Source organism: Spea bombifrons, chromosome 10 (assembly GCF_027358695.1).
Source record: "Spea bombifrons isolate aSpeBom1 chromosome 10, aSpeBom1.2.pri, whole genome shotgun sequence".
Classification (NCBI taxonomy): Eukaryota; Metazoa; Chordata; class Amphibia; order Anura; family Pelobatidae; genus Spea; species Spea bombifrons.
In genome coordinates, this window is record NC_071096.1 from 20015555 (window position 1) to 20036464 (window position 20910).

Sequence of the window (20910 nt, forward strand, 5' to 3'; positions counted from 1 at the left end):
TAATCTATATGTTTAATAGGGCTTCCATAATGTAATGGAGAAAAAGGGAAGAGAAAGAGAAGGAGAAAGGGAAGAAAGAGTATGTGAAGGAAAGTTTGTACAAGGGACATTTGAAACGTTTCCGCACTTTTATGTTTTTTGGGGTTGGAAAGGCGGGAGTAGTAATTGGTTGTGTCTTAGCATGTCATGTGACTAGTTCTGTCTGGCAAGCTGGCTGCCCTTGCAGTTTAGTATAAGAGTTTGCACCCAGGGGTGAAGATGGCTAAAGAAAACTAAATTGCACCAAAGAGGTGCGCTCAGTTGAAGAAGTTGCAGGGAAGCTGAATGTGAGTGTTGGATCTGCCTATGCCCTGATTCATGACAGCCTTAGGTTCTGTAAAGTGGGTGTCAGGTGGTTGCCTAAGCAGCTGACAGAGGAGCATAAGCGCAAATGCTTAGACGTTTGTTCCCGCCACATGGCCCGTTATCGTGAAGAAGGTGATAGTTTTCTGCAGAAGATGGTGATGGAACATGAGTTCGCTATTACGAGTATGCAGTGGAAACATCTATCATGATGATGATGTGAAAGTAGCGGTGCATCAGCGGCTACGCGTTCAAACAAAAACATTTTTTGCTGATGGCATTAAAAAGTTGTTACCACGTTGGGAAAATTGCATCGCAAAAGGAAGGTGACTATGTAGAAAAGTGATCTACTATATTTGCTCGATTATAAGACAAGGTTTTTTCAGAACAAATATATTTTTTTATATTCAAGGTCGTCTTCTAATCAGACCTCAAATAGATGGCTGACTGCAAGACTAGGATCCAGATCCCCCACAGCGCTGAAGGGGCGGATGCTCCTCTCCGGCAGCCAGTGGAGGTCTGTGCAATGCGCACAGACAACCTCTGCTGCTGCTGGCACTACTGCTGGGGCTTCTATGACGGAGCACCGGCGTCACATGACCTTCCGGTGCTCATTCATAGAAGCCCCAGGCGGAAGTGCGTGCAGCAGCAGCGGAGCTTGTCTGTGCGCCACTACACACAAGGAATCTGAAGCCCGGGGGACAAGTCAAGGGAAGCACTGGTAATTCAGGGGAGGGTAAGAGTTGCATATGGGGGGGTATAAGGTATCAGGAAGGCAGAGTGGCATATAGGGGTTATAAAGAATATCAGGGCGGCAGAGTCGCATACAGGGGGTTAAAAGGAATATCAGAGAGGCAGAGTGGCATACAGGGGTTAAAAGGAATATCAGGGAGGCAGAGTGGCATATAGGGGGTTAGAAGGAATATCAGGGAGGCAGAGTGACATATAGGGGGTTAAAAGGAATATCAGGGAGGCAGAGTGGCATATAGGGGGTATAAGGCATATCTGGGGGGACAGAGTGGCAAATGGGGGGTCAAGAGGCATATCTAGGATGCAGAGTGGCATATAGGGAGTATAAGGCATATCTGGCGGTAAAATGGCATATCAGGGAGGCAGAGTGCCATATAGGTGGTATAAGGCATTTCTGGGGTCATAGTGGCATATATAAGGGGTATAAAGCATATCTGGGGGCAGTTGTGCATAACTGGGGGCAGGTTGGCGAATAAAAGGAAATAAAAACATAGTTTTTATTATATATGAAAAATAGTTTATGTGTGAATTAATATTTACTAGTAAAACCTTTTTCCTATAGGGTAGTCTTATATTCAGCCTTTATCCTTTTTTTTAATAAATTAATATTAAAATTTTGGGGGGTAGTCTTATAATTGAGCAAATATGGTATGTATATTGTCCTTCATTGAGTCTAAAATAATTTCATAAATGAACCCCTTAATGACAAAACCCATACATGTACGGGCTCAAAATGCATTGTTGTCAATGGGTTTAGGGACCGCTCATTGTCCTTAAGGGGTTAAATAATTGTTTTGTGAGCATGTGTATATTAACTTTATTTAGGGCTCTGTGTGTGCATACATTATTATTATGGCTGCCACCTTTTCAGGAACATATAAATGAAACCTGTGCTACTGATTATGCAATGAATAATTCACTATTCATAATTTCCTTTTCACAAACCCTTGAGTTTATGGTAAAGTTTAATGGATTGCTGACTGGCATTGTGACAACAGTTTTGATTTAACAGGCTAGTGAGTGAAAGCATGTAAACATGTATTGCGTTTATTAAGTGTATGGTCATTATGCTATCACATTAAAAGAACAATAGGTTAAAGTGTACATGCGCTACAACACTCTGTGGGAATCCCACTCTCCCGCACTTCAACAAAATAAAAGACAGGTATTGGTGGTGCAACCCACCAACAGTGAGCGGAGCGACAGAAGTAACTATAAACGTAACTCACCCCAATGGGTTATGTAGAATAAATGACATTAAAAAAAAAATGACGAGAAAAAAAAAAGATAATAGTCCACTCTGTATGATAAAAATATAGCGATTTAAAAAAAAAAAAAAAACATTTATAAAAAACTTACATTCTGATGAGTCAGACAAAGACTGACTCAAATCATCGGTGCCTGGTGTGATTAGGGATCACACACCCAACTGTATTTGAATGGAGATATCTTGCCTAGAGCCTATAACCTGGCTCCAGGGATAAAGAACACTGTACTGACTTAGGGCAGTACTCCCCCTTTAAGGTGATGGACAGCAGAGTGGATCCAGCAGAGTGTGTGGAGTATATGTATATACATATAATCTAAAAAGTGATGTAACATGTAAAATGTGGGGTATTTAGGGTTAATTTAAGGGCAGTTATGGTTGATGGGGTCTTTAGGGTTAATTTTAGGGGCTGTTATGTTAATGGGGTGTTTAGGGTTAATTTAGGGGCAGTTATGGTTATTGGGGACTTTAGGGTTAATAGGGTTAATTTAATGCTGATGACTGAGGGTTAATTTAATAAAGTTAACGTAAGGTGCAGTTAGAGGTAAAGGTGGGCAAACTAAGGATAGTCTAAATCCTGGGGGCAGTGAAGATTATTAATGTATTTATTTATAAAAGTATGGTGTCAGTGATATTCTCTGAATGATTTGAATCTCTGTCAGATTCGAATCTTTGAATCATTCGAATCGTTGCTCTGTGAATCAATGAGCTGTAATCTGATCCCAGAGTCTGTGTCTGAGTGCTGTGCAGATCACTCACTCTAGGATCAGGCTACAACTGCATGATTCACAGACTGAACTGCTACAAATGAATCGTTCAGTCTACTGAACCGATTCAACCGGATCACTGAAAAGAATCAGATCAAAAGAACGATTCGTTCATGATCCGAACATGACTACTGTCCACCAGCTTGATTCTGAGAGAAAGGGAAGAGAGAGGGAGAAAATGAAGAAAGAGTGTGTGAAGGAAAGTTTGTATGTTTGACTGTGTAAGAGCAAATGTATTCTTGGTTGTTTGTGTATAAGGACAAACATGAACAACTGTGTCTGTGTAGGGCCAAATGTATTTATGTGTATTTTGACAGTCTGTCCATTAGTATTTATATTTTAGGTCTTTGTAAAGGGAATAGATTGATTCATCATAATACATTTTAACTTACAGGAACTACTTAGTACTGTTTTAAATATATATACATATATATATATATACATATATATATATATATATACATACATATATATATATATATATACATATATATATACATATATATATGTATATATATATATATATATATATATATATATAAATATATCCCTTCACTGAGTCTAAAAGAAGTGACAACCAAGCAAAAACAATAGGTAAGAAAGGGTGAGTAAGAAAGGTATTTCACCCTTTTATGTTTAATAAACTCATCCCTAAACTGTAGGCTTAGCACACAGTCAGTATTCCATGCATAAACATACAATGCTTTGTGAATAATACAGTCCAGTGGATTTGTCAGCATGTGCAAAGCTGCATGAAAACATATTAAAATTCCTTACAGAGGGCAACGGAAAAAAACAAGACTGCTCTTAGAGAAAATCACTGAAAAATGAACCCATATGAGAGAAAAAAACTGATGTAAGGAGATATTACTGTGAAAAATCTTCAGAAATAGCTACTAAGACTATGAGGTTGCCAGACACAGAAAAGATTGCGGAAGCTCCTATGCTCACAAAAAAGTCAATGAGGGTGTCAGAAACATGTGCTTTCAGAATATTTTCCATGATTCTGGTGCAAAATGCTAAATGTGGAGTAATCAGGTATATTCCCTTGGTCTTGATCGCTAGATCTCTGATGGAATGAATTTTGTTGTGCACAATAAATAAGCTAATAAATTATGACACCTCCACACTACACGTTTCGTCAGGTAGCACCCAACTTCCAAGCATTCCACTGCGGAGAGTGTATGACTGGTAACCTGCATCAATATGCTTTATTTGCACTAGAGCTGGACTCTGAATACTACTTCTGAGAGTTTGTTATAATAAAAGTTTAACTTTTAGTATGGAGATAGACTATCTCTTTTCCTTCACATGTGAATCTGTGTCTCTTGGGAAATGTACAGTCTAGAAATTGCACTTTGTGGTAAACTGTATGTATGTAATATTGTATACTTTGACAATGATATGCCTATCCTCTGGAGAGTGTTCTTGACCTGGCTAAATGTTACGAGGTTCCTTCTCCAAGGGTAAGATTCTACCATGATGTGTGTAGTGGAGTGATATAGCTCATGAAAGGAGACAACCTGGTTTCACCTAAATAAAACAAACCAAAGCACCTACAGTGGCTATGGGCTTTGGCTCTTTGGACTTGCCATACAAGGTTTAGTCTGCCTAGTCTGTCCACTCTATTTTGTGTTAAAAGCTTTATATTTGTTAAAAAGTCATAATGTTAGGGCTACAGAGCTAAGCATAACTATGAACATCCTGCTAAACTGTTCTCAGAAACCATTACACATGGTCTCTTTTTCCTTCCCTGATTTCCCTCTTTTCAGGGAGCTCAGACTATTAGAGGGGGTTTGCATGTCCTGCAAACCTAAAAGTATTAAACAGTATTAGAAAATTGTGTTTTTAATGTAAATTGTGCAACTAAGATATATCCAGGGCTGGAATGAGATCCTGGCACTTTTAAGACCAGCGATCGCTGGCTGGATACCCACAAATATGTTACATTTTTATATCTTTCAGCATGCCGGCATGCATATCCAGATGTACATACATCATTTAGAGTGCATTGCTGTACCCGATCTGCTGCTGGAGGTAAGTTGTGTGGCACTAACAACAGATGACGTGAATATATATGTGACAGAACTCTCCAGCACTCGGGCCACTGGAGAGGCCTGACAGCCAGCCTCCTCCCTACTGACTATGGGCCCTGATTTTGTAAAGACTTGTGTGGCTACCCCCAGCAGTATATCATCTCATTACTTGCTGAGGGGATTATCTCTGGCAGACAGACATGATCTGCAGCCAGGGGTGACCGCCATTCTTTCAGTTTAATGTTGTATAAGTTAGTCTCACACCCCCCCAACCCCCAATTCCACCATTATAGACATTAACCCCGGCCAATCGCTGGAACTGATTTTGGCCAGTAATAGTGGAGGTTGGGACCCCATTGTACTGTTAATCCCTTTACTGTCCCTGTTGTCTCTGGGAGGCAGATTAAGCGGACGGTTTGTATCCCAATATCTTGTTTTATGCCGATGTGTGTTTCGCTGGATATATCTAACCCTGTGTGTCTAAAATAAAGTAGTCATCATTTTGGTTATACCCTACACTGTTACATTTCAAACTGCAGTTTCCAATGCCCAATCGCGCGATCGGGCATTCCCGTCCGGGTTGCGTCACTGCTGACGTAACCCGGAAGGTCATTGGAGGACAGGATATCCCCTGCAGGCACAGACGCTGCGATCTCTATGCACGTCTGTGAGGACCTGCATAGAGATCACAGTGTGATCGGTGCAGGGGGATTCTGGGGAGGGGAGTGCGAAACCAGGTCTCTCACTCCCCCTCCCGTCCTGAAAGCAGAAAAAAAAAGTTTATTCATTTAAAAAATAATAGTAAAAAAAATCATTAAAATAATATAAATAATAATTAAAAAAATAATAATGTGAGCTGTGATGTCCCTAAGAGGGCCTCTAACCATTTTTGTGTAAAAAATATATATATAAAAATAGAAAAAAAATAAAATAATATAAAAAAATATATAAAAAAAATAATTTAAAAAACCTTACATCCCATTGCCCTAGCATAACATCTAGCCAGAATAAACCTCCGGCCCCGTTCCCAACCCCCAAACCCGTTAAGCCATAGGCATAAAAATTATACAAAAAATGTACACCTTATAGTATGCTCCCTGGTGCTGGGAAAGTATGGAAAATCTATATAAATTAGGTATTTCTGAAATCAGGACACCTGAATTGATAAATTTGGAGGGGATTTTCCATCATTTTACCTAATTTTGTGAGGCTTCAGAGGGAAAATTTAAAAAAAATCATTTTTTTTTCTAATTTTCTCTAGTTTTTACTAAATTTCTCATTCAAAATTTTCAGCTAATCATCCAACTATGGTATCAAAACAAATCTATCTCTCCTTGAAAAAACAATATATAGTTTACATGGGTACACTATTCACAGGAAAAGAGAATAATCTCCAACCAACCAACAAAAATGGCAAAATTGCTCCGGGCTTTGAGGTACCAAAAACCCCTGGGATTGAAGGGGTTAAGCGCTGCGTAAACTGTTGGCGCTATATAAATAAAAGATAATAATAATAATAATGTTGTCCCAGGCTAAGGGAGCACAAGTCAGCAGAGGTAGTCGGTTGGACTATCCAGCTCCTTGACAGCATAATTAACTTTAATTTCAGTTTGTTAATTTACTGCTTTTTGCAATTCTTTTTGCACACACTTGCACAGATTCTAGTAACTATGTGGGGCCACTGGACTGCTGTAAGTAATGAAAAAGACTGCAAGAATATGTGAAAACAACAATGTAATAGTCTAAATTGGGGTATTTATTATTTTTAAGTGCATAAATAAGCTAAAGAGACAAACAGTAATGTAGAGAAAAAGCATGTACAAAAATTGGGACAGACCTTTTTAAAAGGTTTACAGCCACTGTGCCTCCTAGTGACTGATATTTTGCTTGGAAGGTATCTCAGACTGTTTCTCTTTCTTATTGATGTCTCATACAAGTAATAATAGAAAAACATATATAGATATATACATATAGGCAAATATGGGTCCAACTGTTAGGTCCAACAGTCTAAGGTCACTAGTCTCCCACAGTCTTTTGTCATTATTATCACATGTCACATTCCAGCATGACATTGGAAGCAGCCACTGCCAGAGTGACCCAGAGACTGTCACATCTGCTGAGTGATAAGGAATAAGGAGGGTAGAGTTTAGTCTTGTACAAACATCTTTGTGGAGTTTAAATTCAAGGTGTTGTAGGGAGGTTTGAAGAAGTTCATGATAGTACATTTAGGAAAAAAATAAACAACTATGGTTTGTTTGGGTGGGTTACCAGGAGAAAGCCTCTTGTCTTTAAAAGGACCATGAACTCCTCTGTATACCAAAGTATTCTAGAGTCAAATCCGAGGCCATCTGTTCGACAGCTAAAGCTTGTCCGAGATTGGGTCATGCAACAGGACAATGATCCCTCAACCCAATTGAAATACTGTGATGGGACCTTAGGAGAGCTGTGCATAAACAAATGCCCCGAAACCTCAATTAACTGAAGCATCGTTGTAAAGAAGAGTGGGACAAAATTCTTCCACAACAGTGTGAGACACTAATTAAAGTTATACAGAAAATGATTACTGCTAAAGGTGAATCTACAAGCTATGGAACCATAAAGTATACGTTATGTATTTCACACGTCTTCTCAATTTTTATTTTTTTTCGCTGAACAAACCATGACACAATGTAATATGTTGTTGTTCATCTAAAGGGTTTATTTACCTACATGATTGTTGTTATGTCCTGATATGTACAACCCTTAAATTCAAGGAGTTTTCTTTTCACACAACTTTAGTTTTGCTGTCCTCAACCATCACGTAGCAGCCTGACAAATTTTGCATACTTTTTTTGCATTGTCTTACACATTTTAGTACACTACTCAACATTGGTACGGTCTGATGTATGGGGTGGGCTGCTGTAATAACTCACTGTCCTTTTCAGGACAGTACATACGCTGAATACATTAAGTCATGGCTAGCCACAGCGCCAACGCAGCTCCAGTGCAGTGGCACACCACTTCTCTCTACAATGCTGGTTCTGTCTGCAGCTGAAGGAGTTAATTGCTGGTGTCCCGGCAGGAGGAAGCGTAGTAAGCGTTTACTTGCAATTTTACTCTAGTAAAGGTAAATAAATAGTAAGGATGGTAAAACATTAAGCCATGGTTGGAAATATGTAACTGTGTCTTTAGATTCGGTGTGTTCCAACTCTTATTATTCTTAGCCAGTATGTAACTGATTTACAGGACTGTGAGGGTTGTAGTTCACAAATAGCTAAATAAAGAAACAAAGAAAAGAATTAAAAAAATGCCATTAAAATATATTTAAAAAACATGTTTTAATTACATACTGTAGTGTATTGAATATTATGTGTGTATTGTCTTGTTACTAAAATTGATATTAGACTTGTGCATTGGGATTCAGAAGAACATGAAAACAAACACAAATGTTGCATTTTCGTTGTTCAAACCAAATACTGAATAAACTAATATGGCGGCGAGTAAACGTACACGAAGTCACTGCCTCTAGTCTACCTTGTCTACGTAGCATCACAAGGGTTAATGAGAATGGAAATCCATAGGATCACGCCAGAAGTTAAAAGTCCATAAGAGCAAGTCTATTGGCCCCTGGCATGGGCCACCTCTGGCATCAACCAATGAAGAGCAGCTGCCCTTCATTGATTGATGCTAGAGGAGGCCCCTACCTGTGACCAGTAGAGTCGCTCTTACAGACCTTTAACTCCTGGAGCTAGGAGACCCATGGTCTCCTCAGGCCAAGTTTCGGTGTCAGGCGTTAAAGGTCCATAAGAGCAACTCTATTGGTCGCCACCAGGGGTCTCATCTGGCATCAACCAATGAAGAGCAGTTGCCCTTCATTGGTTGATGTCAGAAGAGGCCCATGCCGGCGACCAATAGTCGCTCTTATGGAGCTTTAAAATCCTGGCAGCAAAGCTGCTGCGTACTGTTACCACGTTGACCTCATATTAACCCCTGCTAGAAAACCGGCAGATGACAAGGGGAACATGAAGAACGTACACGAATATTCCCCCGAAAAGAACTGTGGAATGTGCGAATATTCGTGGAATACGAAGGTTTTTTTTTCACGAAGATGAAGATGGCCAAATCTAATTAAATTTCTTCTGTTTTTAAAAATCCCTATTGGTTAATGATGTATATGACTATGTTCTCAAATAATTCTGTGCTGATTATATTAGCGTAGATAAAATACTTCCTAATTTAAAAGGTGGATGAATTGGGGTAGATTTATTATGGCAAAGTGAATGTAGTGGGTGTTAGTGCCAGGGATAGGTAGGGATTTCCATATATCCTTTAGTATAGTAAAATATTTTACTTAAAATCAGGCGTATTAAGACACATAAAACAATACAATTATTTTACACAGTTGATCAATATCTGTAGAAGTTCTTCAATACAAATATTTTTTGTGTTTCGGTGGTTGGTCTGATGCATTTCGCCTTACAGCTTCATCAGATATATCAAGTGCTTGTGAGTGAATCTCTATTTACTTTAATTGCTTTTTGGGTACAGAAGTGAAGGTTAATCCTTCTGCATGGGTGATCTAATATAAATAATTATAGTGAATGTGGACTATAGGATGAGGATTAATCCTTTTGTCAATATAAACAAAATAAAAAGTTGTTTGTGTAGCTGCATATTCGTAATGTGAGAGTTCTTCCTCTGTGATCAGATATAAGTTTAGTGTCATTTATTTGAATAACATTTTTCAGAGTGGGAGGGTAAAGGAATGAGTATGTATGAATGTATGTTAGAATGATGTGTGTTAGTGTAGGGCGCACGCCAGAAGGAGAGTGACGGCTGGGAGGCGTGTCCTGTGGTCCGGTGACGTAGGTGGGCAGGCAGGGAGGCGGGATAAAGCGGTGATGGACAGTCACCATTAATGTGGCATATAGGGGAAGGAGGGCGTATAGGAAGAGTCAGGCTTTGGCGGGCTATTTAAACCTGCAGCTATGTACCTTCATTGCTTGATTGTTCTAGTTCCCTGCTATATCCCTATACCTTATTGAGGGAACAGACAAGCTGTTTGGGGGCAAGGATGGCACAAGTAAGCTATTTGGTGAGCAAAGATCGTGCAAGTAAGCTGTTTTGGGTGCTAAGATTACACAGACAAGCTGATTACACAGAGGGGCAAAAGGTAGGAGCATGGGTAGGACTCACAAAGGTGGCGCATGTTGCTTGTGAAGTCGGAGGGAGTGGGGGCAATTTTTACACTGGGGCCCTGTGGTTTCTAGTTACACCCCTGTGTTAAATTGTATGAGTTAATGAAATGTATTGTTGAATATTGTAGTATTGACGTATGAAGGGGGGCATGCTAAGGGAAGGGTACTTGTCACGTCTGCAATACAGCAGAGGATCCTCGCTGCAGAAATTGGGAAGGCGCCTCCTGGCGGAGGTGGAGAGCCCAGCAACGGAACACCGAAGTGTATAACGGACACAGGAGCGTAGCGTAGTACAAATAATCAGGAACAAAAATAATAAATTCAGGGGTCAGGCAGAAGAGTAGTCGGGGTCACAAGCAGAGGTCAGGGCAGGCAGCAAACAGCAAAGGTCAAAAACTAGCCGGAGTCAGAACCAATAAATATCAAGCAAATTCAGGAACGCTAGTGAAGGCTATAAGGCACTATCACAGGCAAAGGTGAAGTGCATACTGAGGGTTTAAATATCCCTCTCAATCACAGGTTCCTCCTACCCACCTAATTAGGGGGAGGAGGAAAAAAGATAAATGTCGCTTTAAGAAGCGACATGAATATTTATGAGTTAGCATGCACTCCTGACGTCGAGGCGCGCGCTCCGTTAGGATCCGGTGATCTCTGCGGGGACGCGCGTCTATCCGCCGAACGGACCTGGCGGCGGTTCCCACCGACGGAATGAGCAGGGGGCTGGACGCGCGGGTTGCGTCTCAGCTCCCCTACCCGTGGGACAATGGAGGAGGTAACAGTACTAAGGGAATTAAAGAATGTATATAAAGATAATGATGAATTAGAATGTTGGAGGTTGGTGATGATGGGAGCAGCTCTACACTAACACATACATACATACATACATATAGCCACTCTAATACCTCGAACATACATACATATGCCCACATACCCCCTTACACTTCACACATACACACATACACATACCATTACTGATACATATACAATAACAGCCACTCTAACACCATACACTTACAAATAAATACACACACCACTCCAACATCAAACACTTATGCACCCATACACTCACAGCAACAACATGGGTATCTAAGGCCTCATGTAAATAGAAGACATAAAATACTGCGTAAATATGTCCAGACCTATATATACACCACAAGAACCCTGTAGTCTTTTATTTCAGACTGTGATATAAACACTCATGTATGGCAAAAAGCACCGAAAGGAGGTTAAAAATAAAAAGATATACCATCAACATACAATCACCACTTATTTGGTATCTCCATGCAAGCAAAGTTCCTATTTGTATCTAATCTTACCACTTTACAGCAATTAGACTATGATACAAATTAATTGATCAATCCCACCACATAATAAGATATTACACAGTCACGATATAATTATTGTCTCCATCAGTTACACATATCCAACAATACTGCCAAGTGATACAAACAAGGCCAGCTGTTACAATGAAACAATACTAAGCCAATACTTTTACCTTACCTTTGGTAATCTACGACGTATAATTTCAGGTCTCTTATTTGAATATGTATATATATATATATATATATATATATTTATATATATTTATATCTATATATATATATATATAGTGAACTGATATCTATGACAAGAATTAACAGTATTCCTTATGTCAGTTACATCTCACTCAGACTGCAGATAGATTAATAAATAACCATGCTATTATTCTCTCCCGAATGGGATGAGTTCAATTCACAATATATATATACATATAAAACTAGATATCAGTTTAAAATATTTAGAATAAAAGGAAACCTTAATACATTACCGAGGAACTCTGTGGAGAATTTAGTTAATAAGCACCTCGACCAGTCATCAATTCTTGGCCTCTAGGAGTTGTCATTCTTCTCTCCTCTTTTTCAGCCCTCTTCTTATGTTCCCTTCTCCCTATTTAACCATCATCTCCCCCTTATCAGTTTTTATGTGGGAAGAACTTTGGGTAAAGTCTGGTTTTTCATTGGTTATAGGTGTGTTTTACTTAACAATAATTAACTTGGCCCCCGGGGACCCTAATTAGTAGGTGGCACTCTTTCCCCAGCTATGAAGAGCTTTACTGCCATAAATTGAGCCATTGAATTAAAGAACATTCGATTAAATATACCGGTGACTTATACATGATTAAAATATTTTCATTGTTTATATTATTTCTTTAACTAGGATCGGTGAATAGAGATTTTTTTATTGAGCTAATATAAACCAATGCTAAATGCATATCTCTCTCTCTCTCATATAATTAACAGATAGGATAATCAAATGGGATTGATTACAAAATACCAGCAACATGTCACACTGTGAATTAATTACTCTTCGGTATCAGTGCACATTATCGGTGGCATTATGTATGGAATCAATCTCTATACATATAATTTCCATCTTGCCGATTCCACTAATGTAGTAATATGCGGAGAGTTCAGATTTTGGTTAAAATAGCAAATGGTTTCTGTTGGACGTTTATGCGCAAACAACTGCATTGTGTGACTTTCTTTGAAGCTCCTTGGCTGGCAGTTTATCAGGTTGTAAAGTCCACCTGGAGGTGTTCTTGTTTATCTACCTTTTTAATGGGTCTTTTATAAATATATCAGGGTCTTCTATTGTCTATTGTTCTATAAGAAAATAATAAAATATGATGAAATATGATGAAAAATTGAATAAAACCTCACTCTTCTTTTACTCATCTAAAAATTATGAAAAAACTTGCTACATAGATTCTGCTATTAGTCCTGAGTTTAGAAATACCCAATTTTTTATGTTTTTGTTTTTTTTTTGCTTTTTTTTCTGCAAGTTATTGGGCAATAAGTACAAGTAACGTCTGCTATTTCAAAACCATTTTTCCCCATATCTGGTAATTCTGCCCCATGTGTGCTATTTTGTGTATCTTTGAGGCCAGCCAATGCAACTTACCCCATCAAACCATATATTTTTGAAAATTAGACACCCCAAGCTATTTCAAATGTTGGTAGAATCTCCAGGTACAAGATTGTCACTGTCAAACACCACAATATGAGCAATATCTCCCGAGTACAGTGATACCAACCATGCATCGGTTTGGTGGGGAGGTAAAATGCCACATTTGGGAAGTAAGCATTTTTTAACTTGGAGCTTTGACATATGGTCCTTCTGAAACCATATGTTACTTGGGACATCTGTGAAACCAGTCAGTTTGATATAGCCCATCAAATCATATATTTTTGTAAACTAGACACCCCGGGGTATTTCAAATGCTGGTATTTTAACCCTTTCCATGCACTAATTTTACCAACAGCCTTTGTCAAAATTTGTGGTGGTATTTTTTGTGTTTTTTTCGAACACATTGTACTTCAGGTACAGTGATACCACCCATGAATGGGTTTGTCTGGTTGTTTTGGGGTTAAAAGGCCACATTTGGGAAGTGTGCTTTTTTCTCCATTTTGGTCAGTCTGTGCCAATGCCCTATCTTTGAACCCAGCCACTCCAATTTACCCAATCAAACCATTAATTCAATGGGTATTTGAAATGTTTGGGAAGATACAGCTCTAATTTTAGCACTTGCTCATAATAATAATAATAAACTTTTTTGTTTTACATTTTACTGGAACTGGATGGTTCCTGAAATGGTGACATCATTGCATGATTATATATATATATATTTTATATTTTTAGATTTTTTGAATTATTTTTTAAAATATTTTACTAATCACATTGTGATTAGAAAGCTGGGCTCCATTGACTTGCATGGTTGAATGCAGTACCTGTATTCAACCTGCAAGTGGAGCCAGATTCTCAGGAGGGTCTGGAGAGACTCTCCTGAAGATTCTTTTCAACTTCATTGTTTTTTTAATGGGCGCGCCATCTTGCGAGTGGCAGAATCACTCGTAGTGGCGGTTGTGACCGCTCTCCGGAGCGGTCATGATGCGTCCTGGGGTGGGTGCTTGGTGTCGCTGAATGCCTTGTGCCGCTGAATGCCTCGTTTACAATGGGCGTCCGCCCTGGGGAGGGGCCAGACATGGCCCCTGATGCCGATCTCGGCGTTACTGAATGCTTTGACATCGAGGCATTACAGCAACGCCGTTTAAGCGAAGAAGGTGACCGTTGATCACTTTCTAAGCTTATTTAATTTAATGACGGTTCAGGACCGTCAAAGGTCGCTAAGTGACCGTTTTTCTGTGACGGCCCTGAACCGTCAAAGGTCGCTAAGGGGATAAAAGACATAGAGGAACAGTGGGATACATATTTGGTTAAAATCACTGAACTCCAGAACATGGTAATGGAGTGTAAAAATAAAAGAAAACCCAAGGGAAGATTTACATAATAGTACAAAACTTCCACAAGCCCCAATAATTGTCTCAGAAAATGTCAATGGGCAACAAATGCCAATAGGTTTCTCTACTCAGACACGTTCTTTGTCTATGGCTGAGAAGGATAGTTTCCAAAAATGGTGGGGAAACATGCCAACCAATGATTTTAACAATTTTACACATTGGTTTCAGCGGGGAGCAGACAGAGCTAGAAAAGGAGGCATTAAATTAGAGGAATGGACGGAGCTGTTAGAGTATGCTATGGGCCCCATAGCTAGTATTTTAATGGGATTTAATGACAGTGTGTCTAAACAGGCAGGAAGAATTACAGCAAACAATTCTATTTACTCAGTGTAGAGAAAGAATTGGCTAACGTTACAATGAGACGAACAGTCCTAGAGAGGTAACTCAGCGAATATTATTCTGGTCTACACTATGCCAGCCACAGCAGCCAATGGTGTTGGGTTCACCAGCACATTTATCCAGAGTGTTGGATGCTCTACCCCAGGAATGTCAGGAGTTTGTGAGGCTGTTTGACCAAACGCCCACAGACCTAGAACTGCTGCTAACTAGAGCAGACAAGTGGTGGGTTGATCATCTTCACACTGGACGTGCTTTTGTTGTCTCAGCAGTGAGACAGTTTCAAGAAGAAGCTGGCGATATGACATGCAAGGAAAATAATTGGAGAAATCGGCAATGGGGGGAGCTTCAGGGAAACAGACATAGATTTAGTCAGAATTGGAGGAGGAAAGAAGGAAATAATTGGAGAAACCAGAGATTTGGAGGCTGTAATAATAATGGAAGAAACAGGGAGAGTGGTAATTAGAGAAGAAATGAAAAAGAAGATAAGTTTAAAAATCTGAGATGGGAGGAGCCAGAGAAAGACAATAGATACTGGGGAATTTATAGTTGGAATACCAAAAGAAGGATAGGTAATAATTTGGGGAAATAGAGATGGGATGAGCCACAAAGGTACAACTACTACTGGCAAGATAATAACTGGGACAATAAAAGAGGGAGAGAGGGTAACTGGAGAAATCAGAGATGGGGGATTCTCAGAGAAACAGCACTAGGCAAAATGATAATTGGAGGGGGAAAGAAGGGGTGAGTAACTATAGGGAACCAAGACAACAAACTGAGAGAATGAGGGGTGGTGTATAAACATTGGGAGAACAGGCTATGGAGTTAAAAAGGGGGATCAAGAAACAGGAAGAAGAGAATAAGAAGTCAGAATTACTGGCAGTTCCTGCATCTGACGTAGATGCTAGATTGTCTGATTGTTCCTCCAGCTCAGAGTCACAAAGTTATATGAGTGAAGTATTGCTTAGTTGTGAATAATATTCTGAAGAACACTCTCCACAGGACAGAACAAACCCAGCAAATCAACTTCTCTTTGAGTCTCAACCTAGACACTAACTTTGCCATCACCCCCACCCTATCCCACAACATTTTTTTTGATCTCACAGGACATCTCAGAGATAGAGCTTAAGAGACAATGGTGATTGACCAGTGGATAAGTATACACTGTATCACATTGTATTATTGTAAAGAGAGGAAAATTATGGTTTAGGTTAAATGTTAAAAGTTTTTTAAGGGGCCGACTGGGATGCTGAATATATGTGCATCTCAACGTAAAATCATTAGTATCAAAACTGAGGAGAATGTGTTCTGGAAATAGTTTATTTTAATGGCCAAAAGAGTGATTGCCAATAAGACAATATAACTTTTTGATTTTAATATTTATTTTATTTTTTTTAAAACATAGAACCATGAACCAGCTATAATCCTGGACCATCACTTCATTACCATCACTTCGTTTAATTTATGCCTATGCTTTGTATAATAAATGTATTTTAATTTGTGAGTCATGGGTATTGAAAAATACATTGCAAGAAAACTCATGTCGCTGAGGGAATTTATTCCGGAGGGACGGTGGGTTGAATTTTTACCTATAAGGTTTGTTTTGCTCCCACTGGGTTTTCTTGCATTGGGGTAGGGGGAAGTATTTAAGATTGTAATGTAAATATGTTGATAGATGCATGTTTTAATGTAAACTGACAGTCCTAGGTAAATTGCAGAAAACCTTATGTCGCTGAGGGAAATTATTCCGGAGGGACGGTGGGCTGAATTTTTACCCAAAGGGTTTTTCGCTCCCACTAGGCTTTCTGCATTAGAGGTGGGATACTTAGAAAATGTACAACACAGGAGAAAATAAAGTGGGGGAATGTGGTGACATAACAAGTATGGTTGTCAATGATTTTGCCAGTTGAATTCTTCCTGTATCACATGTGTCTTTTGATATGTTAACGAGGGCACACCTACAGTGATTCAATATGCCTGTTGACTGTAAAATCTTAGTTCAGTATCTATCTGCCCACCATCCTGCATGGATGGAGCTACCGGTTCGGGTCAGGGTAGCCAGCTGTTGGGTCAAGGCGTGGATGGCCATCCCTGCGGGCTCCATCTTTTGGCTTGTGTATTCTGTCAGGGTTGAGCTGGAGACCAATGGCAGGGTGGCAGGCACAACAAAAAGGGACAGGCAAAAAGCGAATTTGATAAACAAGCCGGGGTCAGAGCAGGATAATACAGAAGACAAGCCGAAGTCAAAAAACTGTAGTACTGAAAAATGAACACTAGAGGGTACTGAGCTAGGGAGCGAATATCTGTAGGAGCTTAATACACAAGCACCTACCACAGTCAGTGCAGGGGTTTTATGGGTTGCGAAACCCAAACCCATCTCTCAACGTCAGCTGGCTCCTCCCTCTTGCAACAGCACTAACGGAGTGCTCCACAACCCCCACCAATGGAGAGCGCCTAGCGGACGCCCGGTCACGCCCCCTATCTCCAGGGAGAAAACTTTGATCCTCATGATCGTGGACCAATTCACAAAAATGGCTCACGTGGTTCTCCTCAAGAGGTTGCTCACCGCTTCCAGCCTTGGCTGACATCTTCATCAGAGAGGTAGTGCATCTGCAGGGACTACCCACAAAGATCATCTATGATAGAGGCACACAGCTTGTGGCGCGCTAGTTCACCAAGGCACTGGGGATCTTGCTCACCTTCTCTTCTGCTTATCACCTCCAGTGTAATGGGGTAGGAGAGAGAGCCAACCAGCATTTGGAACAATACCTACTTTTGTTTATCAACAAACACCAAGATGACTAGCCAGATCTCCTTCCAGTTGCTGAGTTTGCCTACAACAATGCTGTTCAAGAATCCACAGTAAAAATGCCATTCTATTGTCTGTACAGGCTGGATCCACGGTAGTTCCTTGGTATGCAATCTACCTCTTCAGTTTCATCTTCGGAGGATCGATTGTGAGCCATACACTTTACCTGCCATTTTGTCCAAGCGGCTTTGGAGGTAGCATCAAGGCAACATAAGCAGCAAGCTGACATGCGATGATCACTGAATCCTTCCTACCTGCCTGGTGACTGTGTGTGGTAGTCGACCAGGTACTTGTGGTTGAAGGTCCCATCCATGAAGCTTTATTGATATCACTCCTTTGAAATTTTGGCTCCAAACCTGAATTTGGTACCCTTTCTCATTCCTACCCCTATATAAACACCTGTACCCCAACAGGCAAGTCTGATGGTCATACCTGTTATTGATCCTGCGTATTGTGTACTGTGTATCCTGTGACCTGACTCGATCCTGCATACCTGTTTTCTGGCTTCGGCTCTGATTTATTGATTATCCTGAACTCCGGCTCCCTGACTACGGCTCGTCTTGTATAGCCTGCCTGGGCACCCTTGGAGTCGGTCCCGGTCTCAGAGGATCATCAGAAAGTCCAAGAACCACTCATACTCAAAAGGCTCAACCTGAGGGTGAACCAGCTGGAAGGTGAAGAACTCTTCTGAGATCATAGGGCTTGTGGGGACACAATACCCAATACTGCAATAATGTCTTCTCTGAAACACTAAGCGTCACAAAGAATTTGTATTGCATTTGTTTAATCCTTTGGTTATACAACGTATTATTGTTGTTCTTATTTGGATGATATCATCTAATTTACTATAAAAATTATAAAACATGGTGAAAAACAAAAACAATAAAACCTTTTTATTTGAACAATATTTTACTCATCTTCTAAAGCAAGTAAAAAAAACAGCAAATTTGTCCTGAGTTTAGAAATACCCACTGTTTTTATGTTTTTTTGCTGTTTTTTGTAAGTTATAAGGCAATACGTACAAGTAGCGTTTTATGATTTCCAAACCTTTTTTCCAAACCTGGTCAGTCTGCTTTCATCTCCTCTTTGGAACATCTTTGAAGCCGGTTAACTCAATTTATCCCCATGAAACCATATATTTTTTAAAACTAGACACTCCAAGGTATTTCAAATGCTGGTATTTTAACCCTTTCCATGCACCAATTATACAACCACACTTTGTCAAACTTTGCAATAGTAATTTATTTTTATTATATTTCACACAAATTGTACTTTAGTTATAAATATACAGCTCCTGGTATGTGTCACTGTCGAACAACACCCCAATATGTGTTCAACAACATCTCCAGAGTACAGTGATACCCCACATGCATGGTTTGTCAGGTTGTGTGGGGGCTAAAAGGTAACATTTGGGACATGCGTAATTCACTTTTCAATTTGGAATTTTGACATCCAGTCAAAACTTTTTTTGTACCCAATTTTCAGAAGGGGCAGGCTACAAGAAAGCCTGGCCTTTCTCCAAGAAAGGATTTGATCCAGCACTGTTAAGCGAACCCTCAGCCACAGAATAGACACAGGGGACACTGAGCAAATAAAGGCTCATAAAAATGGTGCACCAAAAAAAAAATCTAAAAAGTAGTAAATGTATTTTTAAAACAAATTACCATATTTGCTCGATTATAAGACAAGGTTTTTTCCAGAGCAAATGCTCTGAAAAATACCCCTCGTCTTATAATCGAGGTCGTCTTCTAATCAGACCTCAAAAATATTTCTGCTGGGGCCATGCTGCTTACCGGTGCTTTGGTCGCGAGCAGCGTCTCTGCTATTAGCAGCAGGAGAACAGGAAGCTAGCAAAGTCCTCACATAACTCTGCCTCCCCCTCCTTCCTTTTTCTCAATCATAGCTTTTATTAAATATGAAAAAATAGTTTACAGGAATTAATATTTACTAGTAAAACTTTTCCTATGGGGTAGTCTTATATTCAGGCTTTTTGTTTTTTCCTAAATTAATATTTTGATTTTGGGGGGTCGTCTTATAATCGAGCAAATACGGTAAAATGGGCAGCTGTGTGGTACAGCTTGAAGCAGTTACCAAGGCAGAGTGCAGGTTCTCCAGGGCAATCTGGACAGTAGAATATGGTGTCCTTTCTTTGCCCCCTGCTGTAGCATACCCTGCATTTTTTGGGGGATTCTGCTTCTTCTTTGTAGGAGGAAGTCTAAAAATAAAATGGGTAGCCCCAATTCTGCTAGACTTCATCACCACCAGTGGACCATGTTTATCTTGGTACAAGATACCCGAAATGACTTGAAGCTGAAACTGAAAAAAAGCGTAGTAGGTTGCCATTTGTATAAATGAAGATTGGGGAGTACGGGTCCCAGGCAAGGACAACAGTCCCACTTACCAGGGCAGGGAGACAGGGTCCATAATCTGTGGGTAGCAGGCTTGCTTTCAGTCCTCTCCAGGGGCCCCAGTGATGGACAGTTCTGTCCCACACTCCGTCACATATCTCCTTTTTCTGGGGGCTGACGTCTGAGAGGACCCCAGGCGGTTTGACTCCAAAGTCAGTCTGTAGATCTGGACCACCACTGCCAGCCACAAATTGGTACTCCCCAAAACAATTCTTCAACAAAAGAGTAGTTCTCAGACAGCCACACTCTGCTTCTCCCAAATAACATAACTGCCGCTGGAGTGAGTAGAGGAGCCAAAATCAGGATACCAACAAACAGCAAAGTAGAGGTCCAAATCCAGGGTCAGGATACCAGAGAAGCAGCATGAAGGTCAGACAATCCGGAGTCAGCAACAGAAAGGACAATAGCAAGGAACACTAGGTAACACAGCACAGCAGCTCAAAAATAATCAAAACAACTGAGCTATGAGCAAAGGCTCAATGCAGACTTTTAAATCCGCTGTCCATTAAGCCACTCCCCTTTAAGCTACGCCCCCTTTGTGACATTATACTGAGGCACGTGCTGTCAGGTCCACTGGGATTGCAATAAAGGTAACTGGGATAGCGCGCACGTGTGGTTAGATGTGGGCAAACAGAGTGGTGATACAGCAGAGGTGGTTTGAGCAACTGGCAGTGAACATGG

General features: G+C 40.1%; 1 non-coding gene across 1 annotated transcript; it reads right to left on the reverse strand.

The window, feature by feature from the left end:
- Positions 1 to 19287: 19287 nt before the first annotated feature.
- LOC128468093 (small nucleolar RNA SNORA35) lies at positions 19288 to 19414 on the reverse strand. The gene has a single exon (XR_008345810.1). It is a non-coding gene; the product is annotated as a small nucleolar RNA SNORA35 (small nucleolar RNA).
- Between the last annotated feature and the right edge of the window lie 1496 nt (positions 19415 to 20910).